The sequence below is a fragment of the Petaurus breviceps genome, unplaced genomic scaffold (assembly GCF_028583685.1).
Source record: "Petaurus breviceps papuanus isolate PSGF00001 unplaced genomic scaffold, PetGlider_PUasm1.0 90602, whole genome shotgun sequence".
Classification (NCBI taxonomy): Eukaryota; Metazoa; Chordata; class Mammalia; order Diprotodontia; family Petauridae; genus Petaurus; species Petaurus breviceps.
The window spans coordinates 3,800,007-3,806,774 of record NW_027187283.1 but is presented as its reverse complement, the minus strand read 5'-3'; positions in this window follow the sequence as shown (position 1 = coordinate 3,806,774).

Sequence of the window (6,768 nt, the reverse complement as noted above, 5' to 3'; positions counted from 1 at the left end):
ACACACACACACACACACACACACACACACACACACACACACACACATATCTATATATTCATCTATCTACTCTTGTGTTGAGGTTTTGCTTTGGGGATCATTTATGGGAAGAGTTGTGTGATTCGGTCAGATGAGGTTCTGGGTAGCCATTGACCTGCCTGACTTTGAAAACCCAGATGTTGGTGCTTCTCCCTTTAGTAACTAACTATGTATGTATGTAATTGCCAGATAGCTAGAAGCCCTGTTTGTTGGTCTGTTTAACTTTGTTATATTCTCTGTCTGTAGTTTTTGTCTTCTTGTAATTTCTGTTTGTATTGTCTGAAGTTCAGGGTGCTGACATTTTCCCCTGAACTAAGTGAATGATAGATGTGTCTGATCAAAGTAAGATTGTTAACCCCTTTTGAATTGCTTTCCTTTAGAAAAGCAGATCAAAGAACCTGTGCTAGGAGCCATCCTGAGTATCCTAGGGTGCTTGCTGTTATACTCATTGGCTCTGTTTCCTATTCTCCTTCAAGTACTAGTTAAAATCCTACCTTCTATCAAAAAAACCCTCAAAAATAAATAAAATTTCCTTCTTACTTAGTACCATCCCTTATTGATTATTATCTCCATTTTATCCCAAATACACCTAGTATATACATAGTTGTTTGCATTTTGTCTCCTCAATTTGACTGAGAGCTCCTTGGAAGTTAGATTGTTCTTTATTTTTCTTTGCATCCCCAGTACTTAGCACAGTAGCTGGCAGACAGTAGACAGAGGATAGATGTTTGTTGATTGATTTTCACATGTTTTTTACAACTTGTTTTATTTTAACCAACATATATTTTCTTCAAATTTTCTTTATACAATCTAAGGAACCAAAATTCTTCCAATCACCCTGGTTAACAACCCTGATGTAGATTAAAATTCAGAAATGGCTTTAGCAGCTATCTATTCTTTTCATGTTTGATGAGAAAAGTGAGGCCCAAGGATATTTAATACTTTGTTCAAGATCACAAGTATAATAGCAGAAGAAGGATTTCAAATTAGATTCTCTGAATATAGAATATGTGCTCTTTCCATTATACCATTCTGCCTATGCAAAAGGTGGTTTTATTAACAAAGTCGATCAAGCAACTCTTCTTAACGTAAGCAGAGACCTAGGCTGTTATCTTTCCACATTTTACATTTATATCCCTCATGAAAACCTGTTTTCTTTATAAACTTATCAGAATTTGAGCTCTGTAATTCTTTAATTAAAAAAAAATAACAACTGCCCTAGAAATTAAGATGTAGTATAGAAAACCACAAAATCATTTTCAGTCCCAATGTTGAAAAGAATGAACAGTTCAGAAATGCTCATTTGAGACACATTTGATAGCTTTTGTACTATTATATAAGTTTTATAACAATGCCTAAAAATAAACTCCATATGATAGGTTGGCCAGGACAAGCAATATTTCTGGCAAAAGTGTATCAATACTTGGTGTATCCAAATAAATTTCTTAGAAATTATGCTATGATTAACTAGGAAATATTAGTAAAACATTAGTTGGTATCAGATGGTCAGAAACAATTCTGTCACTTTTGAAGACTTTGTATCATAGGAAATCTCTGGAGCCAAAACCAAAACTAAATTGTTCCTAAGGAAAGTAGATGGGTAAGAAGAAAAAATCAGAAGATGCTAAAAAAAACTGGAGAGTTGGAGAAAAAAAAAAACAAACTTATGCTTTGTTTTTCTCTTCCCTGAGAACTATCATGAAGAATTATAACATACATTTTGGATTTCAATTGATTCTTCCTTTCTTACTCATTTTAAATTAAAAAAAATAAATTTCAAATGGTAGATTGATTTCAAAGATTAGAAAGGTAGATATCAAAGCCTTACTTAATGGATTTCCATGTCAGTTATTGCCATCAAGCCATCTTCTGTAGTTTTCTGGGATTAAAGTTGAAAATTTTACTGTAGTTGACAACTTTCTGTTTCAAAACTCCACCTACCAAGCCATCTTAAATATACAGGGAAATTCAAAGTATTTTCTCTTCACAAAGAGACCAGGGACTTATGTTCGAAGTATCATTATGAGGCCACAGACTTTTGGTCCTTAGTAAATTTGTTGGTATTTGTAATGCGAATGTAAATTTTAAAGATCTTCCCTGCCCCTAGGCTAAAGTGCACCAGAAGCCTGGGGAGGGAGGCTTGTTTTTCAGTAGATACTTTTTGATTGGCCAGTGGGTCAATAAGGTTGTTACATTCTCTGAGCCAGGAGAAGGCTATATAAGCCCTGATGTGTAGCTTTGTTTTGGGACTCACTTTGAGAAATGTTCTGTGATTTGATCTGAATTCTGGGAAGCCGTTGTTGAGAGTCCCCCGGCTTTGAAAAACCCAGAATGTGGAAACCCAGATGTTGACTGGGTATGGATGTAATGGTTGGACAGTTTGGAAAGCTGTCTACTTGATGTTTCTGTCTTGATAATTCTGTCTGTATGTTCTGAAGTTCGGGGTGCTGATCTTTTTCCCCTGAACTAGGTAAATGATATACATCTGACTGATTAAAGTAAGCTTGTTAACCCATTTTGAGTTGCTTTCCTTTAACAAAGCAGATCCAAGAACCTGTGGTAGCTGCAAACCCTGAGGACGCTTGGGGTGCTTGCTGCTACAAAAACTTGATGTAACTCTGGGGTAGATTCAATTGTGATCCAGGGGTGGGGAACTTTTGACCTTATTGTGCTCTGTGATTGACAAATGAAGGTACTTTACTTATGTTTGGAAACTAATCTCCATTTGAGAAGAGGGACTTTGTGGTGGACTTAATTAAGGTATAGCCTAGGGGTGGAGAAGTATTTAGACCAGGAACTTTGTAATTGATTGAATGATTGGAAGGTCCTGGGGTGGGGTAGTACTTGGAGATTATTTAATCACACTTAGTAAATGCTGTATTTTGAATGATGTCATGTTTTGATCTTCTCTGTTCTGGGTTTGTTACTGAATAAAATAGAGAGCACCTATGCTGGTATTTTGAACCTGGGAAGTTGCCTTTGCTTGATATTACATTACAGTATTAGAGCATAAGCAAGAAACAGCTCACTTTGAAGTTAAGGGTACACACACACATACACACACACACTTTGTGTGTGTATCCTATTACATATTTATTTATAAAATAAAGCCTTATGACTGAACTATTCTTCTTCAACAGTGACTTTAATAGTCTCTTTAGTATGTCTATATATATATTATTAAAATGAAAGTTATAACTCTTCATGAAAATCATTCTAAAGTAACATTAGTTTCTATACCAAATTAATTATTGAGGCTAGTAAATGGGTACATGAGAACTTACTTTCATTTCCCATTATTAATCAAGAACTTCTCTCCTTTGCCTGTCTGACTTTTTCTTGTAAGGCTGTGCCACTAAATGAGGAATCACCAAACAAAGTTTCTTTGACTAGATTTTGTTATTTTTCATTGTATTAATAACATGGCTTCTCATTATCTCTGTACTATCATATTGATCCATATTGATTTTCTCAAGTGTCTTTGAGACTATCTCTCTATTTTTGTATATCTCCTAGGTATTATTAACCATTTTACTTCCATCATCTTTAAGTATAATGAGTTCTTAATTTAACTTCAAGTGTGTTTACAATTATTTATTCAAAGTTATAGCAGGATTTTGATATTTAAGGTGCATAGAAGAGGGGAAAACTAGCAATAGAACGATGGTTTGAAGTAAATTAGGGGACCCTTTGTTATGGAAAGAAAAGAAATTCATGGGAATAAATGATTGTTATACAGAGGTTGACTTTCCTCAGCAGGGATAGGGTGTGCTGCAGCTAGCTAGTAATGAATCTCAAGAGCAAATTATTCAATTTTCAGTGTTTTTATACCTCAAATATTGGCAAAAGCTACAAACCATATTATGATTTATCATTTTATTGATTGCCTAGGTAAATGAAAAGGATAAAGATATGACAGATTAAACTTAGGTGTGTGTTGAGCATGTATTTATTTTACTTTTAAAAAATCCCAGAGAGCTTGTTGATAAACATTTATCATCATATTTCTGACTCCTGAAGGTGTTAGCTTAAATAATATATCTATATATAGCATTTTCCAGGCCCATGATTTTATTATTATATAATTCCCAATGATATCTCCATATCAATAACAAAATAATCAAATATTAGAATGATAATATATACCACATTAAAAAAGAATTTATTGATATTTTTTGTTTTTACTTTACATTTGTTTTAAATATTTCCTTCATATTCTTCTACCTAGTAAAAATTTCTTTTTATATTAGAAATTTTTTTAAAAAAGAAAAAAACAAGTAATTCAACAGATATAACTAGATATCAACCACATGTTAATAGAATAATAATTTTGCAAACCCCAAGTCCCTATCCTCTTTGTAATGAGGACATAGAAATCAATTTTCCCAACTCTTCTTGGGGCCAAGTTTGAACTGTATAACCATACAATTAATATTTGTTTATTATTGCTTCCATATGTCTTAAAATAGCTATAAATAATTTCTCTCTTCTTATTAATTCATTCTTCATCAATCCACTTAAAGGTTCTCATAATTCCCTGATTTCGTCATATTAATCATGTCTTTTGGAAATAATAATATTCAATTATACTTGGCTAGTACTTTTGTTTAGTCATTCCTCAAGGAATGAAGAAAGCTTCTTTTCTCCCCATTTTTTGTAACTAATAAAAAGTATTCATAGGCACTTAGTGCCTATAAAAATCTTAACATGTATAAAAAATCCTTTCTATATTTAATCACTTTAGCATGTAGTCTTGGCATTGGAATCACTTGCACAAATAATGTGAGAATTTTAGTGACATGCATAATTTCTAAATGTTTTCTAGCATCATCAACCTTATTTGCAGCCCCACTATCAGTGTGACTTTCTTCCTTTAGTCCCTCTAACATTAAATATCCCCATTATTAATATTATTAATTTGGTCTCTGTGAAATGTTTCACATGATTTAATACAAATTTCAGAAGTTTTAAATTATTTTGAGACCTCTTTTCATATATGCTCATGGGTAAACCTTTGTAAGATTATATAGTTATGTAAATCCCTTATTTATTCAATACCAGACTCTTATTAGGATTATTTGATGAATAGGTAGTTATAATTCAATAGTTTCTTTTCTTAGGTGAATTGAATTTGTTCATGCAAAACCATTTAAATTTCATGCAAGTAATATAACCTCTTCTATCTTTTGGGATATCTGCATCACTTGTTTGGGTTATTATTGCCCCCTTAACAATAGATGTAAAAAATATTGATCTTTTTCCTTTTCATATTTTCAATTTTTACATTAAGATCAAGAATTTCTTAGGATATGTGTTTGAAGTTGTTGGTAAAAATTTGATTTCTGTCAAACTGTAAAAACCCACCATAGCATCACTTTTAGTACTAAATATAAAGCAAGAATTTTCTTGGTGAGAATTATTGTATTTTGGGGATCTTAGAATCCATATACTAAAATGTGATTCATTTTCAACTGAGAAAACTAATGTTTACAGAGATTCAGTGACTAAGATCACAACTAGAAACACAACATTTATATCTCAAACCACTGTTTTTTTAATTATCCCACTCTTCAGTCTTAGATTAATATAAAGCTTCTTCCTGTTCTCATAGTAATATTTGAGAGCAAAAGCCACGAAATTAAATATCCACAAATAAAATACATTAGTAGAAGTCATTAATTAATTTCATATAAAAATAAATAGCAAGAAGAGTTCCTTCGAAAACATATGTTCCACAGCTTTTCCCAGGCTTTTTTGCAACAACTATTATACAATTCTGTGAACTATAAACAGGTGACTAAGTCTGTCTTCTGATTCTTGTTCTGATACCTATTCCATTTTCACATAACACCATATCTCTTAAGTAGAATTACATTTGCTTCTCATGAAAAGTGATAATATCACTGAACTTTATAGGAGGTTAAAATAGTTATCTACTATTTACAGATATGGTGATTGATCAAACATTAACATATTATTTTGAAATATTGTCTTAGATATAAAAATTACCTCTTAAATTTATCAACTTAGAACATAAAATTTAATTAATGCATCACCAAAATATGACAGTAGTTGTAAAATCAATTTTATGTCACTGTTGTTCACCATCAAGTTTTTTTCTCATGTTCTTCCACCTTTCTAGCTGTTCCTCTATCTCTTTTGCTGTCTCTTTACTCATATGATACCATTTGATGATAAGTATTCCCATACATTTTTTTTATGCTTGTCCTTTCCTTTTTATAAAGAAGGTAGTAAGAAAAAAAGAATTGTGATTAGCAAAACTGATTAATGCTTGAATTTCTGTGTCTCTTCTCTTCACATTACCTAGACACCAGTCACAGGTTGTTTTCCTTTCTTTCTAGAATTTTAATTCTCCTTTTCAAATTCAACATTCAGAGGTTGGTATATGTTTGACTTAGAACTGATTCTCCTTCCAGTTTCTATGTATCCCTCTTTCCCAATTCTTCCCTGTTTTTCTGTTTAGTTGAATGTATTTCTGTGCTAAAATCTATGTGTTCTACTTTTACTTAATTAATTTAGATGAAAATGAGATTCCAGAAATTTAATCCCTCTACACATTCCTCTTTATTTATATGATTTTCTTGTTTTTCATTCTGATTATATCAGAAAATTTTTCTCTTTCTCCTGCCTTCTTTAGTGTATTCCTTTTTTCCACCAACTTATTTTTTTTTCAAAGATAATTAGATCTTAAAAGACCCTCTGCTTTAA